This window comes from Podarcis erhardii (genome assembly GCF_964252035.2).
Source record: "Podarcis erhardii genome assembly, chromosome: 9".
Lineage (NCBI taxonomy): Eukaryota > Metazoa > Chordata > Lepidosauria > Squamata > Lacertidae > Podarcis > Podarcis erhardii.
In genome coordinates, this window is record NC_138512.1 from 43,318,037 (window position 1) to 43,345,955 (window position 27,919).

Here is a 27,919-nt window from a genome sequence, read left to right on the forward strand (position 1 = left end):
ACCAAGGCAAAAGCTTTTTTCCTTCCCAAAGACAACGCAGTGGGAAGTAGTGGCATTCAGCACTGGATGATCTCCTTCCACATGGAGGCAAACTGGCAAATACGAAACCTGCAGTGAGCCGCTGTGAAACAATGAGAAGGCAAGTTCATGGGCAGAGTGGGATCACAGCTTGAAGGCGGCTGATATCCATGGTCGGAGACGGCCTTGGTGAAAGCTTGCAGATGTTGGTAGGTGAAAGCTGGTGGACACCATTTTGAGCTCCTTGGAAGAAAAAAAATGGTACATAAATGTAATAAATAAACAGTGAGGGCAGGCTTTACAGCAGCATTAACAGCAGATATTATTGGACTGCAACTGAGATTCATCTCAGATCACTGTTCATGTCTTCTGGGGCTGAAGGGAATTGGAGTTCAACATCTGGAAGGTCATAAATCCCCCCGGGTTTTTTTTACATGGCAGTTTCTTCTCAAGCAGAGAGGACTGAGGCAACAGTGCTTTTTTCCTAAAAGAATGTTTAGAGGTACTCTCATTTTCCTACTCATATTGAAATACTGCCCCACAATGAGGCCAAACTTAGATTCACAAAATGTTTAGGGGTATGCGTACCCCCAGAAAAAAAGCACTGGACGCACACAAGTGTTTTTCGTAGTGGTCTGCTTATTTCCATATGCACAGGTACAACATTACAGGGGCACAAGAAGAAGAAGAAGAAGAAGAAGAAGAAGAAGAAGAAGAAGAAGAAGAAGAAGAAGAGGAGGAGGAGTAGTAGTAGTAGTAGTAGTAGTTTGGATTTGATATCCCGCTTTATCACTACCCGAAGGAGTCTCAAAGCGGCTAACATTCTCCTTTCCCTTCCTCCCCCACAACAAACACTCTGTGAGGTGAGTGGGGCTGAGAGACTTCAAGAAGTGTGACTGGCCCAAGGTCACCCAGCAGCTGCATGTGGAGGAGCGGAGACGCGAACCCGGTTCCCCAGATTACGAGTCTATTGCTCTTAACCACTACACCACACTGCCTTTACTTTTTTTTTTCCATATAATTTTTATTATTAAACATAAAACAAAACAAAACGACAACAACAACGAAAAATAATGTATATATATACAATAGTTTCACATCATTTTCATCACTTCTTTTTCTTTCGTACTTCCCTCAGCTGTCCCGTAAATCATCCGTATTCGTCACTTTCATTACGCATTCCTCGGACTTGTATTGACATTATTTATCTCTTTTCCTCCTATTCCCTTTAATCAATACTTATTACTTTTTTACAGTGCTTCTTTAAATCCCTTAAGCGTCATCTGTCCTTTACTTAAACATTCCAGATACTCTACATATTTCTCCCAGTCCCCGATGAATTTTTGGTCTCTTAAGTATCTAATCTTTCCTGTCAATTTATCTAACTCTGCGTATTCTAACAATTTTGTTCTCCAATCCTCTATGGTCGGTATTTCCTGCTGTCTCCATCTCTGGGCCAATACCACTCTTGCGGCTGTGATTGCATATCTAAAGAATTTGCAGTCTTCCCTTTTTATCTCCTTTCCTACTAATCCTAATAAAAAGACTTCTGGCTCCTTTCTAAACGTATACTTTAAGATCTTCTTTAACTCATTGTATATTTTCTCCCAGAAGTCTTTCACCTTCCCACAGCCCCACCACATGTGATAGAAAGTGCCCTCCTTATCCTTACACTTCCAGCATCTATTGCATGTCACCACCACACTGCCTTTACAGGCCGCTACCACAGTTATTGTGTTTGTGTGTACATGATATGTGTTGTGCCCAATTTCTCTCCATCTCCTCTCTCTTTTTCGCCTAGCAGAGAAATGACTGGTTTGAAGCTACAATCAAATTAAAGATAAGTCAATTGGTCTCTCAGCTACACCGCATTGCCATTTGCAACACAAAATTATCTCTGGCTAGTGTAACTCTTAGAACTTGTCTGTGGCCATAAATGCCTGTTATCAAAATAAAAACTACTCAAGTTTCTCTGTAATGTTTGTTTGAACTTCTGGTGCTGACTGCTATCCTTACTGCTCTGCCTCTGTATTGTTATCCTATCAGTATTGTATTTGAGCAAGCTCAGTGCAATTTTTCTGATGCCGTCCAAATGTGGGGAGGGCTGCATCCTCTTTTATAGCTGTGGAACCTGTTAGAGAAGAAGCAGGAGGGCTATGCCGTTTGGGATGTGGAACCCCAAATGGACACAGTAATTGTGTTTGATATGATGTAGCATTTGTCCTCAGAAAGGTTTTCATTTATGGTAAGAGGCAGTCAGAAATGCTTATCTTTGCTTTTAGTCAGTAATGTCTATCCATCTAGAGAGAGAGACTGTGAACCATATGCCCACGAGCACTTATTAATTTATACAAGTGTTCAAAATTAAATTAAATGACACACAGGTATTCTTACTAGCAAGGGTCTTGAAAGCCTTTAAAGGGACCAGGCAGACTTATGCTGCAAATGACAGCTTGTCTTTCTAAGCCACAATGGGCTAATGCAGAAAAAAAAATGTACATTTTGTTTCTATACACCCTGCTTTTATCAGTCTTGATATTCAAGGTGGTTAATAACAAATACAAATCGGAAAATGGAAGAGCACAAAATGAAGTTAAAATTAAATTAAGCAGACTTCAGATGAATAGCATCAGCCAAAAGCATCTCAATAACATTGCTGGCCGTAACTCAGATCACTGCATCAAAAGCCTTCTTAAGAATATTGTGGGTCATGCACTGCAAAGCAGAGACTGAGCCAGGTAGACTTCCTGTGGAAAGGCTTCCCTGTCTTCTGTGCTCATCTGCTGAACTTCAGGTGGTGGAAGAGAATGAAGCAGAGTATCTGAACTGAGTTAAGTGTGTGGATAAGTATATGTAGAATGAGGTTATCTTTATCTGTCTGTACATAATGATAACTAGTTGTCAGAAACCATAGCCCCTGGAACCACAGCTTTCTACTTCCACAAGACCACCATTGGTTTCTCATTATCTAAAGGTAAAGGTAAAGGACCCCTGACAGTTAAGTCCAGTCGTGAACGACTCTGGGGTTGTGGCGCTCATCTCGCTTTACTGGCCGAGGGAGCCAATGTTTGTCTGCAGACAGTTTTCCCGGGTCATGTGGCCAGCATGACTTCTGGTGAAACCAGAGCAGCGCACGCAAACGCTGTTTACAGGCTATAAAAGCTTCCAGGTCAGGCTTGGACCTGTCTGGGTCACAGTCAGTCTTGACCTAGTCTGCCCAGATACTGTTCTGGTTTTTGTAAGCAGGATTACCACCAGGTGGATTCTTCTCAAGTCCTGGTCCCAGAGACTTGTGCCTCCTGGTCCCTGCCATGCCAATTCCTAACCATAGAGAATATTTACTGAAGGTGCCCGCCTTCCCACCACTCATTAAGACTCCTCCTCTGGTTCCTTCCCCAGTAGCCTAAGGCTCCATCGTCTTGTCTCTCATCGCTCTGCCCTCTTCATTTCTCTACGTGTTCTGGGAGACCAGGGAGAGGAGTTGCGGCAGGAGAGGGAGACTTCCTGGATTCTTCAGCAGCCTGCCACTCCTCTGTATTCTGGCCCCTCTCCTCTCCTGCTTCTGATTCTGGATTGCCCTCTGCCATAACCTCTCCCTCCTCACTAAACCCTGTTGCCTCTTTAGCTTCCAACACCCCCTCCTTCCAGTCTGCTCCCTCTTCTTCCTCTGACCATTCATCGCCATCCCACCACCAATCCCCTGGCTCTGAGCCTTCTTCTCTTGGGGATTTCCTTGGAGTTTCTTCAGCTGGTGCCTCCCAGCACTCCTCTGTATGCAGCCAGTCCATGTCATCCAGTGAGTTTTGTGGTGATTTGAAGCTAGGTCTCTTGAGTTCTGCTGGTACTCTCTTGACAGTGCCTGATTTAGCACAGTGTGGATGGTTCCCCTAAGGGGGCAAATAACAACAACACATAATGTTGGGGGGCGGGGCAAATTTTGTCATCACTCAGGGCACTGTATTATCAAATCCACTCCTGGTCTTGAAGCCACTCTTCCCTAACCTTGTACTCTCCATATGTTTTGTACTATAGCTCCAATCATCTGATGGTTGGCCATGCTGGCTGAGGCTGATGGGAGTTGGAGTCCAACAATAACTAGAGGACACCAGCTTGAGGCCCACAGTTCTGGGCTGACCATAGTCCAGCTTCACAATGCCAGTGCTCTGGAACTATTTCTATTGCTTCCTTTTAACTATCAGAACCAAACAAGTTCAGTCCACTTATTTCATCATGCCTGCGTCAGTCTTCCCCAAGCTGGTGCCCTTCAGATGTTGTTGCACTACCCTCCAGATAATTTGGACTAGAACTCCCATCACCCCTGACCATTGCTCCTGCTAGCTGATGGGAACTGTAAGTTCAAAACATCTAGAGGACACCAGCTCAGGGAAGGCTAGCTTATGTATTCACCAATCTTTAACAAATTGTGCAAATAGTGCATGGAAAATTATTGCATTTGTCAGTGAAGAGAGACATGACCATACAATGCTTTGACAAGACTGATATAACTTGTAAGTTCACTGCCACATTAGTTTGCTTTAGTTGTACCTTTAGTATTAAAATTGTCCAAAAATGTATGATCTCAGCCAGTGCTTTTTTCTGGGGGGACGCAGCAGTACGCATACCCCTAAGCATTTTGTGAATCTCAGTTTGACCTCATTAAGAGACAGTTTTTCAATATGAGTAGGAAAATTAGAGTATCCCTAAACATTTTTTAAAGAAAAAAAGCACTGGTCTCAGGAACAAATATCTCTTAGGTGGGATAACACAAATTGAATATAAAATATTGAGAATATGTTCAAAGGCAATGTGTAAATTGCTTTCGACAGTCCAAAATGCAAAGTCTGTGTTGTGCAAAGATTATTATGTAAATAATAATAACAATATGTATCATTAGAGCAAAGCGTGTACCAAAATGAATGTTTTTTTTAGAATGTGGGGTGATAGACCTGGATAGCTCAGTTGGTTAGAGTGTGGTGCTGATGATGCCAAGGTTGCAGGTTCGATCCCCATATGGGGCAGCTGCATATTCCTGCATTGCAGTGGGTTGGACTAGATGACCCTCAGGGTCCCTTCCAACTCTACAGCTCTATGATTCTATGGTTTCATGTGTCAGACTGGGACTTGGGGTGGGCAGATCCATTTTCAAATCCCCATGAAGCTCACTGGTGACCTTGAACCAGTTACTATCTTGCAGCATTGGCCTGAAGATAAAATAGGGGATGGGGTGCTATGCAAACTGTCCTGGTATCCTTGGAGGAAGGGCAGGAAATAAACGAATGAATAAAAAACCCAACAGTTTTTACATAGCATTTTGAAGGACTAAATAATTTCACAAGCATTATCTCAGTTTTATTTATAAGGACCTCGCAAGGTCAGTGTTATTATCTCCATGAGGTTGAGTATGAGATATACAGTATTGTCGAGCTTAAAGCAACCTTGTGGATTTCATAGCAGAGATAAGACCTGTATGTCGGTAGGGACTTTCCAACTCTCATGTAGTCTTTCCGCACTGTCAGCTCCTTTTTTCCTTTATTCTTTAATTCCTACATTTACACAAATGTGGAATAGAAGTATTGTGAAAGAAAGTTATTTAAAGGTGATTTAATCTTATGCATGTCTGCTTAGAAGCAAGTTCAATTTCATTTAATTATTCCCACATAAGTAGGTCTAAAAAGAGCAGCTAATTCATTTTGAATAGCTAATTCATGATGCTGTTACCTCTCCTGAATATTTACAAAGGATAGAAATCTATGGAGCTCAATACACAAGTTAAGCTGCCACACAAATGGCACACATATACATACACACACACACCAACAGTTGACTAAACACTCCCTTCTCAATTTCAAAAACAATTTGCCATGTGGAATTTTGGGGTGCTGTTGGTGAAGAACAAATCTGGAGCCCTTTTGAGTCTGTGAAAATAGTTTGTGCTTTGGAGTGTGTGGGTGTGTGTCCCATATAGATAGAGTTTCTTGTGGGGACCTGTGTACAGTGTAGTCAAAGGACAAGATTCCCAACAGACCAGGGATAGGACCCAGCATGGGTAAAAATTTCCAGAGATACCCGTGCTAGTCTCTTACAGCAAAACAAACAAAGAGTCTTGTAGCACTTTAAAGACTAACCAATTTATTATGGCATAAGCTTTTGTGAAGCCCACTTCATCAGATGCATGAAGTGAAATCTTAGTTGGCAGGTACATAAAGGTGGAAATTGTACAGTGAAAGTTGAATGGCAATGAGATGCAAAAAAGTACAATCAGTACATTCGTTCTTCGGACATCTCTGAAAATTGAGTTGAAGTGCCAGAAGCAAGAGTTAATTGAATTAATTGAAAAGCACAACATTGTCTCACAACTTCCCAGAAACACAAGCTGACAACTGAATTTAAGATAAAACTGACTCACACTCCTGCGCTGGCTTCCCCCACCTAAAGTTTGAGTGTTATCACTGGTATTATCTGAAAAAAGGGGCCAGCCCTACCATTAGGCACAGAGATTTTGAGTGTCACAAAAGGGCAGCAAATTGTTAGTTATTTAATTTATTATTGTTGTCGTATCTAACTACCAAGGAAGAAGAGAGGTATTTCACAGATTTTGTGTCTCAGGTTCAAATTGCACCTTGAATTGTGAGGTAGGCATTGTTTGCTGCTTTGCCTCAGGCAGCAACATATCTTGGGCAGATTCTGAGGAATGCTCCAAAGGCTACCACTTTTCTGCAAACTTGCTTGGATCAACTGCATATTTTCTGTAATGGCTGAACAGCATTCGTGCATCTCAAAAATGCGGCAAACATAATGGGCTATGTGCCTCTTTCAGCCATGTTTATGATGTATTTTCAAGCTCTAAAATGCCATTCAAATGTTACCAAAAAATTTCAAGTGGCTCATGGTGGAAATGTGTGCACCATAAGAACAAGCACAAAGAACAGGGCCTTTTCTGTGGGAGCACCAACACAGTGGAAGTTAGTTATTCAGTCTCTATCATTGCTCACCTTTTGCCAAACAGCTATGGTATATTTTCTAGGAGAATTTTTTAGATATGATATTTTACTACAGATATCTTACAGGTGGCTTTTAGTATTTATTTTTTAATTGATAATTTGAAATATTGTTGGGATTTTAAAAGAAACACGTATTTGCCTTAACAGGACTTGCACCAGTTCATGGCAATCTTGGGCGCCTCCTGGGTGCCCAGAGCCTCACTAGAGGCCACTGCTACGCTGATGCATTCCCTCTTTAACCTGGAGATTCTGGACCCTCTGTGCTGTAGGGCTTGGAGCCACCATGTTAGTTTCCCATAATGCCCCAGGGTGATTGTGCATGGGGGGGAAGGGCACTGTAGGAAATCAAAATAGTGGCTTCAATGAAGTTGGCTGCTTCCAGCACTGGTAGAGTTCCCCCACCCCCACTTCTCATAAAAACCAGTAGCATCTCATGCAGATAAGTCTCACAGTGCAATTCAAAACCAAGATCCATCAGGGTGAGAGAGTTTAGATATGGGCTTTTTCAGCCAGGCCTGCGACAGCTTGCATCCCTCACCCTGGCCTGGGTCAGGTGCAGCTAGTGGTACTCAAGCCAATGGAACTTATACTGCTCTGAGTCCCCCACCCACCCACCCACCCAAATGGTGTTCCTGGGGCATAACAGGCCAATAAGAGACTCATACGTACACAGTATTACAAACCCTGCTGAGCTCGGTCCTGTGATGTAGGGCCCAGTGCTCAGGACAAGGGCCCACATTTACTGGTACCTGCCAGCTCAGCTGGCAACAGCTCTTCCCACAGGCTTCTGAACAGAGTTCAGAATAGGCAAATGATGCCAACCTAAGTTACGCTGGCTTCTTATAGTTTAGATCATTCTGTTAGTAGTAGTAGTAATAGTAGTAATAGTGGATGACAACATTAATATCAACACATTATTACTATTAGCACACTGAGAAGTTCTCCTGCATGCGCCACATTGAAATTAATGGAAGTTGAGCAAGAGCACTACCTTGCAATCATTTTAATGGCACTTGCTGTTGAACTGTGTCGTTTTTTTAGACAAGGAAGGAAGCATCTGAACATTATGTTTATGCTGACTGCAGCCATTTAATTTCAGTATCTGCAGCTGTGAAGTTACCAGGGAATTCTCCGCCATGTGTTTTCCCCACATCTGTCTGCCAAATCAGAGATACAAATGATAAAAATTGAGTACCTTGAGGCATTTCGTGGATTTGAGACACTCCCTGAAACATTGGACCAAACAGATGCAAAAGAAAACAATTAGCATAGCCTCATCTTTGACAGTTATAAAATTGTTTGGGTTTGGTTTTGGAGAAGAAGAAGAGGAGGAGGAGGAGGAGGAAAGTTTTTGCCTATTAGCATGCAGGGTAGAAAACAATATTGTATCCAAATAGGGCTACAGCATATGAGACAATACATTTGGCATATGGTTTTGAAACATTATACACCAGGGATAAGCAAAACTGAGTAAATGCTTGTTTTTAATTGCATTACAGTACCATGTTCAAGCAAAGCCCGAGTGGAATGGAAACTGAGGTTAAAGTAGATAGGCAGGACATTTTCACAGACGTTCCTCAAACTCATGGTTTGAGACTGCCTTCACTATTTCCTCCTAAGTAATTTCAGCAACAAATAATCTCTAACCATGCAACTTCTTAGTAACAACGAATCACATAAACCGAGAGTTTAGTCCTATTGAACTCAGTGGACCTTACTCCTTCCCTTCCACCCAAATACAGTAGTTTTATTGATTTTGCAATAATATGCATTAACTGAAGACAATAACATCCATACAATCTAAATGTCCCCCCCCTTCCACCAGACGGCTGGTATTATAATTCATATTCTATTTATGACTTATCATTTCTTTATGTATTAAATTTGTAAGCCGCCCTATAATCATAGATCTCAGGGCAGTTCACGTCATGAAATTACAATATTAAAAAAACCCACAGTCTTCACTCGTGTTTGTTTCTTATCTATTTTTGTCATTCCTTCAACAGAGATTTTATGTAACATATCATTATAGTCTCCGTCACCCAAAGGAGATTGGACACACATGAACATTATTTTAATAAAGGGTAAGCAATCAGTACAGAAAGTCTGTGCTGATGAAGCTGACACTCCCAGATTATTAACATATGTAATAAATGGGCACAAACTGGCATAAAAAATATCTGGATTCTTTTTCCCCCTTCAATGCTGCTACATCATGGGTTATTTTCTCCCCAAATTCCTATTCTCCATACATTCTCAAACCATAAATCTAGTCCCATACCTTGTAAGTTTCACCAGTTTTGAACTATGGAGATTCTTGCTGCAACTAGTAACCTCCTTTACTGGTCTTTGGTCTTAATGTCTTTATTCATCCCCTCAAAAAGAGAAAGAACGGGCAATTGAGGGGTGAAATCAATTTGTTCCCAGACTATCTTTGAGATCTCCACACGTGCTACCCTGTGAAAGGTCTGCACCATTGGGCAGGTCCAACACATTTGGTAGTGCCTTCCCTTATGATCACACCCTCTCCAACATGTAGGAGATAATCCAGGGGACATATGGGACAGTTGCACCAGCGTCCTGCATCATCTAAACAACCTTGCTAGAGCTCTCCTTAAGATATGCCAATACCGACCTGAAGAAGAAGAGGAGTTTGGATTTGATATCCTGCTTTATCACTACCTGAAGGAGTCTCAAAGCAGCTAACATTCTCCCCCCCCCCCCAACAAACACTCTGTGAGGTGAGTGGGGCTGAGAGACTTCAAAGAAGTGTGACTAGGCCAAGGTCACCCAGCAGCTGCATGTGGAGGAGTGGAGACGCGAACCCAGTTCACCAGATTATGTGTCTACCGCTCTTAACCCAGTTCACCAGATTAACGCGAACCCAGTTCACCAGATTATGTGTCTACCGCTCTTAACCACTACACCACTCTACACCACACTTGAAAAGTTTGGTTGTCCATAGCTGTGCCCAGTTGCATTCACCTATGTTAGTCCCAACACTAGTTTCCCATAAGTGAACCTTACAGTACTTTTCAGTAAACAAGTATAAGATCAGGCTGTTTGGTTCCACATTGATATGGGATGAATGCATTTATTTTATCCCCATGCAGTAAGGCAAGAGAATCAACATACCTAGAAGCTAGAATATTGTCTGAACTGTGCAGAATCTAAACAAAATAAAATAAAAAAAATTCCTTCCAGTAGCACCTTAAAGACCAACTGAGTTAGTTCTAGGTATGAGCTGTAACTGTGCAGAATCTGAGCTGGTTTTTGTTAAGTAAAGTACTTAAGTCTGCACATTTCCCCAGCATGGCAAATAGCATGGAGATGTGGCCAGCCATGTCAGTGTTGTGCTGACATATAGCATTAACTTGCAGCCCTGGGTTTTTCCCAGTTTCCATAAGTCTGATGGCTCCTGCTTCTCTCCTGCTGCATGCAAATGCTAAGTAGCTGGCATGCATTTGTTCAGTAAATGCTAATTTCTGTCTGATTTCCTTAATCTTGCCCACTGCTCACTCACTCACTCACTTACTTGTGTTATGCTGGTTGTTATATATTCAGTGGTCTGTGTTTGCCTGAGTTAGAGTCTGGACTAAGGATTCTGAGCCCCTGTGTTCTGATTCGATACATGATTTCCAATCACAGAACATTTCAGGATTTGGGCTACTGCCATTGGCCCTTAAACTCTAAGTTATTATTTGCAGTTTGGGATTTTAGACAGCCAATCATGTTGACAGTGGGAGTGGCCTAGGCCTTCAGAAATGTATATAAGTTTCTTTGCCCCTGTTGTCCAGTTCTGTTAGTTCAATAAAAGTTCTTGCTGTTATCACTGTGTCCTGCTTTGGGAACCCACCTACACTGGTCTAAAGAATCAGAGTTGTGGACTGGGGCACACTATCTGCTGTGAGCTATTTCCTTCATCTCCAGTAGCAACTCATAGTCAACTTTTGTATGACATGTGAAATAACTCTCCTTCTCAAGAGCGATTTTGTCTTCAGCAGGGGTGCCTGAAATTATCTTTCTGTATGTTGACATTACCTCCTTGATCACCACTGCACAAAGTGATGGTACTAACTGCTGCTGTTCTATTACTGGTTAATCCTAGACTTGGTGTCACGGTCCGGTTCACGGGCGATCGAAATCCCGGCAGGGGACGTCAGGACCGGGGGCAAGATAGCGGGGTGGGAGCAGGAACAGGGGTCCAGAAGCCAGGAGTCAGGAGCCAAGAGTCCAAGGGTCAGGAAGCAAGGTGTCACGAAGTCAGGGGTTTGAGGATCAAGAAGCAAGGAGTCAAGAAGCTGAGGTTCAAGGATCAGGAAGCAAGAAGCCAAACACAACAAGGCAGGAAGCGTGTTGCTGTGGCAAAGAGCCGAAGGGAAATGCTGACCTTATATCCCTTCCCAACTCTTGCCACCAGGTACTGTGAGTTACCAGTCGGCCTCACCTGTGAGGCGGCGCCTTGCCTCTTCAGAACAAACTTAGGAAGGCTCCAGTCCTGCAAAGTCCTATTGGTCACAGGGCCTGGCTCCTGCAAGCACACCTGACACTTGGGTCCTTAGTGTGGTGCCTGTGAAGAACAACTGCACCAGGAGCGAACTTTGGTTATTCAGATTTCAGTGGTGCCATGTGTGAGGCCAAATTTTGATAACCCCTTCCTTCCATTCTGCTTAATTCACTATGTCATAGTTGTGATGTCCTGCAGCACTCCCTAGGCTCAGCGCCCAGTGTAGTGAAACTGGTAAGACTGTCCTAAACCTACCTCTGAACTTCACTCGCAGACACTCCCCTTTGGGGTCATCCAAAACCTTCTGTTCCTCTCAATTTTATTGAATTTGAAAGTTTGGGAAAGCTGCATGCTCCCCCCCCGTGTTTTATTTGTTTCTTTGTTTTTGGAGGTACAGGTATTTTGGCTGTTTTTTTAACTGGGGGTTGAGCATTGCCATTTTTCATTCTGTGAAATGGGCATTTTGTGGTTCTCACAATAATTTCTTAGATTTTAAAATGTGCCCCTGGCCTCAATAAAAGTTGGGGACCCCTGACCTAGGCCAAAACCACAAAGTAAATAGCAATGCACCTCAAAATTTGGAAGAACAGCACTACACCAGCACTTACCAGTTCACTGTGGAATTGGATCCTCAGGCATGGCTGAGCCATTCAAAAGGAATCAATGGAACAAAACAAATATTTGAACAGGTGCAAAGTAGTTTTGCATGCCATAGATACTTTGCAGCTCAAACCTCACAGCACAAGTTAAAAATAAGGTATATTGTGAATTGGTAGTGGTTGTTCTGCAGAGTTTTATGATAATTTTCTAGAAACACCTTGATGATATTCTAGAACACATACTTATTTGCCATTTCCTTGTTTCCATCACACTCTGGAATGACCCAGAAAGAACATTAATTTCCCGTATTTCTTTAAATAGTTCAGGCATTTTCCAGGCATCTTCTCTCTCTTTTTCCAGCTCATCTCAAAACAAGGCACAATGTATTATTCCAGTCTATCTTGACTGGAGGGGCTCATGGAACTGACTTTAAATTCATGCTCTCAGTCTGAACTAGGGTTGTTGTTAGGGAAAACATTAAGAACCCCATGTACTCTCTGAAAGATAGTCACTTACGCCTTCAAATAAAGTTACAGATAGGTAGCCGTGTTGGTCTGCCATGGTCAAAACAAAAAAAAATTCCTTCCAGTAGCACCTTAAAGACCAACTGAGTTAGTTCTAGGTATGAGCTTTCGTGTGCATGCACACTTCTTCAGATACACTGAAACAGAAGTCACCGGACCTTTCTATATAGTGATATATAGAATCTATATAATCACCCATTCCCACCACCCTTCTGAGTAATACCCCTCCCCACCTTCTCACTATATAGAAAGGTCCGGTGACTTCTGTTTCAGTGTATCTGAAGAAGTGTGCATGCACACGAAAGCTCATACCTAGAACTAACTCAGTTGGTCTTTAAGGTGCTACTGGAAGGAATTTTTTTTTTTTCTTCAAATAAAGGACTTTCTTCTCTAAAGTAGGGACCATGGCAACTCAAATGCTTTGATATAGGCAGCTACACAATATCATGTCAGACCATTGGTTCTTCTAGCTCAGTAAAAGCTCAGGTTCTTCTGTAGCCCTTCCTCAGGATGCCAGGGATTGAACCTGTGACCTTTTGCAAGCAAAGCATGTGTTCGGCTATTGACTAAAGGCTCTTGGAGAAAGGGCAGAATATTATTTACACTGTACTTCCACATGAAATCAGTAGGTGAGATCAACCCAATATTTAGGTGTCATCAATATGTGAATACCCACCTCTCCTTTTGGCATTCCACAGAGGCAATGGTACCAAATCAGTGTCTGAGATCAGTAAAGAGCAAAATGTGGGTGGAGACAGTTAAGATTAATCCAGACAAGATGGAATTGCTGGTGGCTGGCAGAAGAGTTGTTATAGATTTAGGTTTTTAATTTGGTTCTGATGAGGCTGTACTCCCCATAAAGAATTAGAGTCACAGTTTGGGGGTGCCCCTAGATTTTCTAGATGTTCAGGCAGTGACACTGACCAGTGTCCTTTTCCAGGTTAGTCTGCCAGCTGCACCTGTTCTTGGAGATGTCTAATCAGACATGCCTTGGTAATGTCCAGATTAGACAACTGTAAACATAATCTACATAGGGCTGTATTTGAAGAGTATTCAGAAACTTCTACTGGTTTGAAATGAAGCAGTGAGGGTCGCAATTTGCCTCCAGGACCTATTTAAATGAAGTTCTAGAGATGACCTTTAAAATGCTGAATGGCCCAGGCTCGGAGTATTTGAAAGATTACTTCTTTCAATAAGAACCAACCTGAGCACTTGTATTGATTGGTTTTTGAGAGTGCCATCTCTCAAAATTCCTTTCCCCATGAGTCATACTTTCCTTTTTATATTTTGGTCATCTAACACAGGGAATATGCGGCCTTTGAAATGTTGTTGGACTCCAGCTCCCATCAGCCTCAGCTAGCATGACCAATGGCAAAGGATGATGGGAGTAATAGTTCAGCAACATCTGGGGAGCTGTACATTCCCCACCTCCTAGGAAACCTTCTTATTTTGGTGGGTACTTGGAAATATGAGTCTTCTATCTGTTGCCTCTCTTGCATATTTAGTTTGGTTGCTGCAATTCACCATTTTATGTTATTTCTCTGCTTTTGTTTTAATTATATTCATTCATTTTTAATTCTTTAATTTTCTCATTTTACGACTCATGAGATGATAGTATTTAAAAAAAACACCAAAAGAAAATTGGTGTTACGGGGGGACAGCCTATGTGAGGAATGGCAGAATTAAAATGTGTTGAATAAATAAATAGCATGCAGGTGTGGTAATTAAATACTCAACATGTAAATTGGGGCCAGTGTGTGTTTGTGTGTGGCAGGAACTTCCATTATGGCCCCTTAGAACACAACATTCTCCTCTGCGGTCTGGCAGTATTATGTCTTCTGTGAGTGGAAATAAATAATCGGTTATCAGCCATCGCCTCAGCCTAAATACTGTCTGAATATTCCTTATCTATGGTCTCACAACAGTTACTGGAACACCAGGGGTAGGCAAGCAGCCAAGAAGGCAAAGATATGGAGGCAGCAATTGGGAATCAGGTGGACTCAAGAGGACCAAAGGCCCAGACAGTCAGCCAACAAGCATTTAGCAGCTGCAGCTGTATCTCAGCTGCTCCCATCTGAGGATTGCTCTATCAGCCAACAGGGAATTATCAGAGAGACATGCCTGGCAGGCAGGCAGCAACTGTGGAGTTCTTGTGGACAGACATCTGTGTGAAGAAACGGGGCTCTGAGTCCCAGCAGAAATAGTGAAACCTGCTGAGAGTTATGTGCTGCTTTCTGACATTTTTAACATGGGATAGAAAAATGCCAAAGGGTTTCTGAGAGACAAAAACCGTAAAGTGGCATTTATTTTAGGCTCACATCTGTGGGGTTAGGGTGCGCAGCATCAGACAACATTTATTCAAGTGGTCTGTAAAATAGTGCCAGCCGGGCTGCGAAACAGGACCACATTCAGACTTGAAGAGGCCCTAAATTATGTCAAGTTTAAGAGGCCCCATGGCCTTCCCCCCAAATGTGTATTAGGTAATTATGTAAAACTTGAACATTTGTTTCTCAGCGTGTGTTTTTTCTTTTCCTATTTAGAGACACCTCATAAGCTGAGGCCCTAAACTGTAATTTACTAAGCTGCCATGAAGGTAAGCTATTACAGTAGAAAGCATTTTCTAGCTCTGGGTAAAAAGCACCATCATTTTATTTGTTCATATTACATTTATATCTCACTTTTCTTCTAAACAGCTCAAGGTGGTGTATATGGCTCTCCCCTTTTCTATTTCAGTCTCAAAACAATCCTTTGGAGTAGGTTAGTCTTAGAGATGGGCTGCTATTCACATTTTCCTCAGAGTAGATCCACTGAAATTAATGAACATGACAATGTTCGGTCCATTCATTTCATTAGGTCTGTTGTTAGTAAATTGATTACCATGCATAGTGACTTGACCCAAGGTCAGTCAGGGAACTTCATGGTTGAGCAGGAATTAGTCTCCTAGGTCCTAGTTGAACACTCTAACCACTACACCACACTTTTTTGCATGCTAAAAAGGATATCTAAATTGCAGAGTGTACATTTCCACATATTCAGCTTAACATTTGAACTGATGAGATTAAGTCTCTTGGCTTCCTAAATAGCTTACAGCACAGATCTGTGTATGTCTGCTTGTTCCCAGGTGGGATGGTATAGGATTTCAGCCTTTATTTATGCTTTTTGTTACGCCACCACTTATTATCACATCCCCCCCCCCTCTACTGCCATACCATAGAACAGTCTTGTCAGCCTGGTGCCCTTGTTCTATCTGAACCTGGCCATTGTTGACAGGAACAGCCGCAACATGACATCTCCTAGACTAGCTTTGCATATTACCTAGAAGTACATGCAGAATGTGTATGAGCAACTGGCACATTCTCTGCACATGCTTCTGGGGGGAAATTCTGTGTCTACCTGCAGGTAGATTTTACCTCCTCATCAGGAGCCCTCTTAGGCCTCATTTCCCCATCCCATTAGTTCTCTCTTTGCATGAGCTAAAGAAATGTATATACAGTGGTACCTCGGGTTATAGACGCTTCAGGTTACAGACTCCGGTAACCCAGAAATAGTACCTCAGGTTAAGAACTTTGCTTCAGGATGAGAACAGAAATCATGTGGCCGCAGCAGCAGCGGGAGGCCCCATTAGCTAAATTGGTACCTCAGGTTAAGAACAGTTTCAGGTTAAGAACGAACCTCCAGAACAAATTAAGTTCTTAACCCGAGGTACCGCTGTACTGTAATGGGAAGAGTTGTTTCAGCTTCCTATTTTGCAGCCTTTGGGTATCTTGCAAAAAAGCTTCAAGTGAAGGCTGGCCTTGAAACCAGGAAGGGACTGACTGAGGGAAAGGCATTACAGGTATTGGAAGGACACAGAAAGTGGGAGAGCAAAGAACAGAGTATGCTGCAAGGTTACACAACAGAGGACTTCAAGTCACCAAGTAGTCAGACTTGGCAGATATGACTGTTGAAGGCATATGGCAAGTCTGCTTTTGGTTCAGAAACTAAACAGGTATTAGAGTGAAGCTATTCCTAACTTGTCCTTCTCTCTGTGTCCATTCATAATGGACAAGAGTTACAGTTTACAGGCTGCTTCTGCCTTGGCTGACATTATAATGTTCCCTCTTTCCACTGGCATATTACACTTCAGAATTTGGCCTGAGAAGCCGAGTAATTCCCTCTCTGACTACTCGCGTTCAATGGTGCAGTTTATCTCACTGTATTCACCTCTGCCCTGGCAAATCAGTTTTCTACGCAGAATTTCCAAGATCAATATGTGATTATTCTGTTTGTCCTGGCATCTCTGATGCTGAATGACGAGAGTGGCAACCCAGCTGGGATATCTGGAACTCCGCAACACCTGATTGTGGAGGCAAGGTCACTTGAGGTTCCAGACTGTTTTGCATTTCATCACAAAGCATTTGGGGGCCAGTGTTTACTGTAGGCCTTCCATCAGCTGTAATTTTAGTAGTGTCATCATGAGCTTGTACTGCATGCTGAATCTATCACTTCCTGTGGAATTTTTTTCTCCTGCCTGGGTAGCCTGCATAAGTACCTCTCATTATGACATAAAATGCATGCTTTATATGCTGAGGATCACCAAATATGAAAATGTGTCAAGCTTGGAAATAAAGCAGAAAGAAATCCATACAGCTTGCTCACAGGAGTTTTTGTTTAAATAGTATCCTGTCTCAAGTTTGTAGAAGGAGCTCTTTGTCTCAATTCAGATATAAGACTATATACAGCATCAGGTAAAGTCTGCTATATAGATAATGGTCACATTATTCAATCCATCTTGACTGATGTCTTCAAAAAGCTTCTTAAGTAAGGTGCATTTATGATAATTCCTTGTGGAATTATGTGTTTATTTCAACCCCCCCCCCAACTTTAGATACATGGATTCAGTGTCTGTATCCCTGTAGGGCCTCAAATAAGCAAACAACAAATGGGATCTTAATTAAATTTATTTATGTGCCACTTCATATTCCAGCAGAAATCTCTAAGCAGTTTACACATCTCAACAAAAAGAGAAATAAACATAATTAGAAATACCATACAAAATGCCTTCAATATTTAGCAAAATACAGTGCATTTCATGCTTCACTGTTCTAAGGTGGGCATGGCAAACCTACCCTAAAATTTTGCCAGCGGTGGAGATTCACAATCATTATGTTGCTGGGATGGGTGCTCTCCTCCTTTGTGAAACTAAGTCCCCTTTCTTATTTTACCAAAAAACCCCAATCAAGCTAATGGCATCATTTTAACTTTGAACTACTGTTTGGTTAAATGCTTAAGCACAAATCACGCTCTTTTCCTTATAGAACCAAACATTAGTTGGGGGAAAAAGCAGCTCGTTCAAAGGCTACAGATTCTAAAGAAAGACAATCACAGTGATTCTGTAAAGAGAAGCAGAACTGAACTTCAGAGGCAAACAACAAACAGGTGGAATCAGTTTCAAGTTCTATTTGTGTGGCCTAGCAAAGTGTTAGTTGGGTTTCTGAAGGGGATTGCCTAAAGTAGGGAAGACCAACTAACCTGATCAACTCTTGTGCAAATCATTTACAAATCTAGGGAATGGGGACAGTATATGTTAATGATTGATATGTTGTTAAAGATGGTAAGGACAGATGAAACAGAGAGCTGATTACACCTATTTATTTAACAAAATGTATGTACCGCTTGATTATAAGAGAATCTCTGAGCAGCTTACAAAAGTGTAGGCTTTGGCCAAGAGAATGGCCACAAGACGCATAGTTCTACCACAGAAGCTCAGTCGGACTCTTTTTGTAAACGCTCATGATTGGGAAACGCTTAGGAAGAACAGAAAAGGAAATTGAGCTTCTTGAGGAAAGAGCAAGGCTTACCTGCAACAAAGAAACCTGTTTCATACCCAACAGCAGAAGGCTATGGAGTTGCAACAAGGCATAAATTCATAATTCATATGCCCAGTGGTTTTTTTTCTGGGGGGGACACAGGGGTACGCATAACCCTAAACATATTGTGAATCAAAGTTTGGCCTCATTGAGGGGCAGTATTTCAATATGAGTAAGAAAATGAGAGCACCCCTAAAATTTTTTTTTAATAGAAAAAAAGCATTGCATATGCCTATACAAAACCTGCTGTTAGGTTTAGTTTCATTAAAGTAAAAATTTCATACATAAACAAAGTTGATATCACTCACTCACCCCTCACCCATTAAATAGATTATAGCAGACTCCCATACCCTCCGACATTTCTCCAGTGAAAATAGGGATGTCCCATTCCATAACGATAATTTTACTATTTATACCCCCCACCTTTTACTGGGTTGCCCCAACCACTCTGGACAGCTTCCAACGTATATAAAAACATAATAAAACATTAAACATTTTTTAAAAAACCTGTCCTATACAGGATTGCCTTCAGACAGCTTAGGAGTCGAATAACTCCATACCCTCCAATGTTTCTCCAGTGAAAATAGGAACGTCCTAAGGAAAAGCGGGACATTCCTGGATCAAATCAGAAACTGGGACTGGTTCTCTAAATCAGGGACGTCCCTGGACACTGGAAAATAGGGACACTTGGGTGGAATCTACACACATATAAAAAGTGTTCTGAAAATGCTTTTTTTAAAAGAAGCATTTTAAAAAGTACATTGAATTTACCATCACCATCTAGTGTCACATTGTATATTACACTTAAGACACACTTAAAACGTTTTATTTGCAGCTGAATAGCTGAGTCCTTGGAGGGTCTGGACTCCAGAATGGCTGGATTTTTTTTATTGCATATTTGAGCTCATCCACTACCTCTGATTTCTAGCCGTAGGTCTTAGAGGATTTTATTTTGTCCCGTTGCTTTCCCAAGGAAAACCCGCTGTTTACTGCTGAATTGGAACAAATGTCAATCTGCAAAAAAACAAACAAACACTGATTTACATTTGTTCCAATTCAGCAGTAAACAGTAGGTTTTCCTAGGAAAGAGACGGGTCAGAAGAAAAACATATTGGACCCATGACTAGAAATTACAGAACAAACAGAAATGTGGGCGAGCCCTTAGTTTGGCTTACCTTTAGGCCTGGGTGTTCAAGGCTAAATGATGGCCTACAATGACTCACACTCTGATGCAATGTGTTGGGTGCCTCATATCTGTGGGAGGCCTACCTTCTTCAAGCATTAGAATTTCATCCCTCGTTTGACGCATATATAAGGAACATGTACAGCCAACCACATATAAGCTGTGATGAGCAGAACCATGTAAAATGGTTGTAGTATGAAGGGGTTTTCACTAAATCCACTTGGGGTTTTTAATTTTTTCAATGGTATCAAAATGTACAGACACTGTGCCTTATTGTGAACTATAGCAGGACTGCTCTAGCTAACTTGTGTCAGCAGGGAGGACTTTTCAACCTTATAGGACACTCTAACTGCTGCTGATCTTAAAGTTACCATTTTGGGGGAAAAGGCATTTCAAAAGGAAACTCCAGCATGAAACCTCTGCATTACAATATTTCAGGAAATTCAATTCTGTCACCTGTGGCTTGAATTAAGTTTGCAGTTTTTATCCCATTACATGCACTAATCGGTTTATTGGTATCAAGATGTTTGCCTTATCAAGAAACTGCCTTGTTCATGGCCACTTATTCTGTTTTGACGTAATTGCCTCTGTGTTCTTTAATCACTACATTTCCCTCTGACCTTGGTCTTCTCCATTCTATTCCTCCTCCTGCTATGCTTATATATGTCTGCTAGTTTAGGATTATACTTCATGCCTGGGATGAAGTGGGCAGTCCTTCATAAAACCTTTACGCCATAATAAATGTGTTAGTCTTTTGAACATGGCTACTTATCTGAAACTGACTTCCAAGTGAAGATACTTATTCTGCAGGCTATAATCAAGCATTACTTTGTAATCTTACCCTGTATCTTACCCTTTCCAGCCTCCCTACTCCCTCTGTTATATAATAGTGATTAAATGTGGTGGAGAAAGGGTGCTATGTTACAAGAAAATGCAATAATTTTTTCATATGTTTTTCATTATGTTTTTATATGTTCACGATAGAAGGGTTATAGTTCACTGGTCTAGCATTAAATTTGCACGCAGAAGGCCGTAGGTTCAATCCGCAGCTTAAATGTTTTTGTTTGGTTAGAATGTGTCTTTGAGCTGTGATAATGTCTCCTGGTTGCCTGGATAGTGAATGGAAAGATCTGGGCACAGATACCTTTGACTTTGGCATGGCTAGAATGTAGTCTGCTGTAAAAAACAAAAACAAAAAATGGGTAAAGGACCCCTCAACTGTTAAGTCCAGTCAAAGGCAACTATGGGTTTATGGCACTCATCTCACTTTCAGGCCGAGGGAGCCGGTGTTTGTCCACAGGCAGCTTTCCGGGTCATGGCTAGCATGACTAAACTGCTTCTGGCACAACGGAACACCATAACGGAAACTAGAGCACACGGAAATGCCATTTACCTTCCCGCCGCAGTGGTACCTATTTATCTACTTGCACTGGCGTGCTTTCAAACTGCTAGGTTGGCAGGAGCTGGGATAGAGCAACGGGAGCTTACCCTGCTGCGGGGATTCGAACCGCTGACCTTCTGATTGGCAAGCCCAAGAGGCTCAGTGGTTTAGACCATAGTGCCACCCGTAGTGTCTCCCCGACTCTGCCCATCCCTGGCATATGTCCCTCAGAAATCACCCATGAGGAAACCCCTGTTTCACATTGACTGGAAGTGGCTTTCCAGGCTTTCAGATAGGGGTCTTTCCCAGACCTAACTGGGGGAGTGACAAGAGTTGAATATGAGACCTTCTGTATGCAACACAATTGCCCTGCCACTGAACTATTCCTTTATAACTGAGCGCCTCTTTATGGTTATATGCCAGCCACACAACTGCAGCACTCACATCTGAACCAATCTCAGGAACCCTACTTCCGAATCTCAAGTCTTCATCCACACCATAGATTTAAAGTACATGATTTCCGCCCAAAAAGCCTGGGAGACATAATTTACCCTTCCCAGCACCTTTAACAACCTACAGTTCCCAAGATTCTTAGGGGAAGCAATCCACTTCAAAGGTGCTTTAAATGTATGGTACAGATGAAGACATGAGATCTCCAGAAGTAGTATTTTTGAGATTGTTGGCCTCAAGATTTAAACTTCCTGTGCTAAGAACTGACTCCCAAATTGAGTGTGATTTGTCAGCTCTATGCCCAAAATGACCCCTTAATGAAAGAATTGTTCAAGTAAAGAGAGACAAGCATGGAATAAGAGAAAGAAAACAACACAAGAGACCCCAAACCTCTCACTCCCCCAAACCATCCTTGTTTTTCAGCTCCATTCGTGGTGGACAGGATCCGTCAGCAAATGTCATCATGGGGTACACACTGGCTACATTAATCTGGCTTTGCTTGTGCAAGAGTTTACTTTTATAGCCCTTTCTGCGGCTGAGAGAAACCATCTGAGTTCAACGTTTCACAGATTTCTGGGAAGCTAGTAAGAAGTGTGGCGACGGGCCTTGCCAAGGAGGAGGCAAATGGCTTCAGAGAAGCATTTCAAGTCGCTTCAGAATCCTTTGCTGAATCTGATTAGTTTCAACGCCTGTGTGACTGACTCCACATCAAAACCAGAAAATATGTTTCTGCTCATCTTCAAGATTGCTGCTGCTAATTTGCAACATCTGCCTCAAAAGCAAAACAAACTGAAGAGTGGAGACATTGAGCCATGTGTCTGAAAAGCTAACACAGCCATTCAAATTAACAGAGGTAAACACCAGGGCTGCAGATGTGGCATCTGCTTGAACAGCAAGATGTTTCTCATAAATGGAGTGCAAAATGGTGGCCGTGCTGTCAACAGCACAAAAATGTTAGGGTTAATGCCTTTTTTTTTTTTTTAAGTGTTTTTCAATGAGCATTGTTAAATATAGAATTACAAAGGGAAGGGCTGTAGCTCAGTGGTAGAACATCTGCTTTACATGCAGAAGGTTCAAGGTTCAATCCCCCAGTTCTCCATGAAGGGCTGGGAGAGACTTCTGCCTGAAACTGTGGAGAGCTGTGCCCATAAGTGTAGACCGGGGTAGACAACATGGTGCCCTGCAGATGTTGTTGGACTACTGCTTACATCATCCTTGACAACTGGCTATGCTGGCTGGGACTGAGTTGTAGTCCAATGACATCTGGAGGGCAGCAGAGCTATTCTTGGTGTAGCTGATACTGAACTAGATGGACCACTGGACTGATCTGGCAGATACTTCCTATGTTTCTTTAGGAAAGACTAATGGAACACATATGACCATGCATGTATTGTCCAAATTAAAGCAGCAATTCCCAACTGGATGCAGAGGTGGACCTCTTACCATGGGTTTACTATAACTTTACCACATTGCTGGGATTTCCAAACTGCTATGGAGGTATCAGAGAGTCCAAGGTCTGGACCACACACCTCTGAATCTGAGGCTATGACTTAGCTCTCAAGACTCTTGCTATCCTTAAACACACACACACACACACACACACACACACACACACACACACACACAATAATAGGGGTCTGGAACCTCAGCCCCCATGCTTAGCAGGCAATATGAAGCCTTTGTATTTACCAGATTTAGTATTAATACTAGGAGGCGACTCCCCCCTTTTCTTCCTAATGTCTCAAAAAATGAAACTGATTTGTAAAAAAATGTTACTTGAAGAAAGAGAGAGAGAGAGAGATGGCACATGCTTCTGTAAACCAAGAAAATCTTTAATAAAAATACATTTAAAAAATAATAATACTAGGAGGCGACTTACTCCTCCTGTGACTTCAGACCATTGTCTGAGATCAAAGTCATGTTGATTGCTCTCTTTCCCGTAATTCTGAGAAATCAGCTCCTTCCAAATTGTTAGCAATGTTGAATAGGGGACTCCCAGCAACTAAATTCTGAATTAGTATTCGATACCCTTGCTTGACAAGCTTACTACACTCCTCCTGTCTTTTAAGAGACCACCACTGCAGGGAAATGGTAACTTCCAGTTTTTCCCCCCTTTAAACACAATAGAGTTGGGAAACCATTTGCTCTACAAATTAATTATTCCCCCTATTTTGTTAAAGATCAATATGGTTGGTTACATTTTCAGATGGAGAAGTAATAAATCTCTCTCTCTCTCTCTCTCTCTCTCTCAGTCAGACACACACACACACACACACACACACACACACACGGCGTGTAGCATAAGGCAGGAACCAGAGCCTATTCCCATATAAGAGACTTCAAATAACCTTCAAAGCCACCCACACAGTTGCCACGGAACCATCAAACTGGTGCAGGACCAATTTTGCTGCTGAAACTATAGCAAGGAAGATTTACGGAAGAGTAGAGAAGTCTCTGCATTTAATTTCACTCTGACCTCACTTTTTACAATCCCACCCAACCATGTCTATACATACCTACAACTCAGGATAGCACTTCATGTATCTGAGACTGTAGTCTACAGAAACTTATGCCATAATAAAATCGTTTAAATCTTTAAAGTGCCACAAGATGCTTTGTTAGACCTGGCCTTTATGACTGGCACAACAGAAGCAGTACAATAGCCATAGGATATATTGCATTCTTCTTCTTTGGCGGTCACTCGTAGCTGAGTAAGATTGTCTTCCATAAACACAGTTTTAACAATGAGTACATGTGTGAACTCACTCACCTTAATATTTTGCTTATTTATCACATCACCCTCCAGCCCTTCCGCCAAAGGGAGCAGGATATATGGGGTTATTTGGTGTCAACCTTGGAACAACCCTCTGAGGTAGATGAGGCTGAGAAAACATAGTCACTTGCCTAAGGCCACCTAGTGAGCTTCATAATGTTGGCCCAACAATAAACTCACACTAAGCTACTGGAATTATTATTATTTTAGTCTTTCCATGGCAACCACAGAAAATTAGCCTGTATTTTCTGGGAGCATGGAAATTCCATCCCTCAAGCATCCATTTCCTATTTGCCTTAGAACAGGGGCTCTCAAATGTTCTATAGCCCCAGGGCCCTGCTGAGGCAGCTGTAAATTACAGAGGCCCACCAGTCACAAAATGGTGTTTCAGGGACTGAGTCATTAACATGATGGTGGCAGATGAAGGTAGAGTTTGGTATAATCAGCTGGCTATTACTGACTGATATTTAATCCATGTTTGGAAATTGCTAAATTCTTTGCCACAACATTTTCCCCAAGTTAAGTAAAGGCATTTCTTCTGGAGACTTTGTGACAGCCTCCCCACTTTAGGAAGAATTTGCTGGTCCAGAGGCTCTAAAGTGGAGAAGGCTTTTTCTTTTATATTTTTCCTTTCTCGATATTTTTTTTTACCTAGCTCCTTCTGTTTCAGGTTTGCTCCTGTATGCACCCTGCTGTGGCTCAGATCCAGCTTCTGTTTACTACATATCAAAATATTGGATGAGGGCATCCACATACCTTACAAGACCTTTCCAACACATCTGAAACAGGCAATAGGACACTTGGTGGATCTCATAAGTACAGTGGTACCTCAGGTTAAGTACTTAATTTGTTCCGTACTTAACGTGAAACTGTGTTCTTAACCTGAAGCACCACTTTAGCCAATGGGGCCTCCTGCTACTGCCGCGCCCCCGGAGCCCGATTTCTGTTCTCATCCTGAAGCAAAGTTCTTAACCTGAAGCACTATTTCTGGGTTAGCGTAGTCTGTAACCTGAAGTGTATGTAACCTGAAGCATATGTAACCTGAGGTACCACTGTACTCACTACCTTTGTCCCATAGTCACTATCCTTCTGTGTTTTAGAGCCAGGCCCCGGGGGCTATAGATATCAATTTGGTAAGACAATTGCATTGGCAACTCTGCATGCTGAACATCAGTAGAGGAGGCTTATCAAAGAAGGTTCGTGTGTGATGGATGTATTGAATTCACAAGTGGTACATTCCTAATTGAGATTATCTATATCTTTGCTTGCGAAAATACGCCTAACATCAGTCATGGGCTTATCAGTCCATTGGCTATTTAAATTCTGACAATTTTGAAATTTTCATACACTCACCCACACCACACAATTGGTGTCCATTTTTTTGTGATGCACATCTTCTTTTTGGGCATTGGCCAGCCTAGTCCAACAGGTAGCTGGAATATGTGAACTCAACCAGGGCCGTCTTAAGCATATTTGGCGATGTGGTGCAAAGATCCCTCTGGCGCCCCCCCCCCCCGTTTCCCAGAGTTGTCAACCTTTTCCCTATCCATCTTTTGAGGACTTCCAGATGGAAATTTTTAAGAAATGCTAGAAGATTATTGTAAAGGGACACGGGTGGCGCTGTGGTCTAAACCACAGAGCCTAGGACTTGCCGATCAGAAGGTCAGCGGTTCGAATCCCCACGACAGGGTGAGCTCCTGTTGCTCAGTCCCTGCTCCTGACCAACTAGCAGTTCGAAAGCACGTCAAAGTGCAAGTAGATAAATAGCACCGCTCTGGCGGGAAGGTAAACAGCGTTTCTGTGTGCTGCTCTGGTTAGCCAGAAGTGGCTTAGTCATGCTGGCCACATGACCCGGAAGCTGTACGCCGGCTCCCTCAGCCAATAAAGCGAGATGAGCGCCACAATCCCAGAGTCAGTCACAACTGGACCTAATGGTCAGGGGTCCCTTTACCTTTACTTTAAAAGATTATTGCAGCAGAAATGTCTGCATGAATGGATTCTCTGTGCTATCTCCTAATGGTATACAAAATTTAGCTGTTCACATATGGCAAGAATATTATCACAGAGAAATGGGGAAGGGGGGAAAAATAGATGACCAGGAAAATGGGAAAGCGACTGGCATTTTTAGTATTTACTGGTAGCTTCCTAATGATGCAGATAGCATGATCAAATCATGCTTTGGGATTAGGAAGGAAGGTTGTTCTGAGATAGAAGGATGTTTTTACTAGCCTCATGACTCCTACAAGTTTCACCCAGAAGGTTAAGATTTTCTACTCTGCCCTCAGATAGTTACCATAAGATAAAACAGGTGAAGGAAGCATTTGCACAAATTTTACAGATGCCCCAAACAGAAAACACAGCCAAAGGGAGATGTGAGTAGACTTCCATATTAACCAGCAACTAGACTTCTTTACTATTTATATTTTGGATTTAATCACCCAGAATATTATGACTGAACCAAATAAATATTTGTTGTTCATTTTAACAGAACTGTAAAATTAACAGGAAAATGTTTATTATCACTTTGACATTGCGCTTCAAAAGTGGATACATTTTGGCATATTGCTAATGTTTCCCACTGAGAGTTCTGCTTCTGTATTTGTTGCTCTTTTTATACTCCATGAGGCAGGAAGGGGATTTCTACTTGTATTGCTATGAAAATCAGACAGGTGCAGGCCTATTTTACCAAACCAGCAGAGAACACTACCTTCCCTGGACTTTTGGCAAGCTCATCCCATGTAGCGTTCAGCTGATGACACACAGACTTCTTGCTCTGCAGCAGTGAAGAGGAGCCACAAGGTGAACAGTTATGAGTCATTGAACATTTCCTTTCTTCCCTTCCTCTGCGTATGCTCCAGATTTTGAGGAGCTCCTGGGAAAGGACCCCCTGACCCCTTTTCTTCAGTAAGTCTTACACCATAAACACCAGCTGCTTCTTCTCTTCCTCACCATTGCTATCTGTGTTGCCTACTGACCATTGGGATTGGTAGGATCAGGTGGAAAGCAGAGATACTAACAGTGGGTAGAGTCAGGCCCATCATTCACATCATACATTTTAAAGCACTTTAAAACACAGATGCCACTTTAAACAGTCATGGCTTCTCCTCCCCCCTCCCCCAAAAAATATGGGAGCTGTAGTTTGTTAAAGTTGCTGAGAGTTGTCAGAAGACACTTCTTCTCCTCATAGTCAAATCAAATCAAAGAGTTACAATTCTCAGAGGGGTTTTCCAGTCAACCTCTCTTCACAGGGAACTCTAGGATTTGGCCATGCCTGCTGGGGTTGATGAGAGCCCAGAGACATATGGAAGGCCACAGGTTCCCCATCCCTGATGTTGATGTCAATGGGGGCTGGACACCTGGGATCAGGGCAGCAGGCTGCAGGACAATTCCTGCAGGCCATGTTCATCTGTTAGGAGGATTCTCAATCATATCTGTGTGCAACTACTGGATCACAGCTATTCCACCTTAATCTTTCTGAACAGACACTATACATGAGTGTGATTTACTATATGTACAGTCTTACTAAAGTTTTCAATACTGGTACAGTAGAGAACATATTTATTTTCACATCCTTAGCAGGATCAGAGGGCAGGTGTAGATAAGGTGCTGTACATCACTTCAAAAATATCTCTC

General features: G+C 42.2%; 1 long non-coding RNA gene across 1 annotated transcript; it reads left to right on the forward strand.

The window, feature by feature from the left end:
• LOC309349494 lies at positions 1–27,776 on the forward strand. Its single transcript, XR_014159968.1, has 3 exons — positions 1–143; positions 26,576–26,658; positions 27,535–27,776. It is a non-coding gene; the product is annotated as an uncharacterized lncRNA (long non-coding RNA).
• Positions 27,777–27,919: the final 143 nt, after the last annotated feature.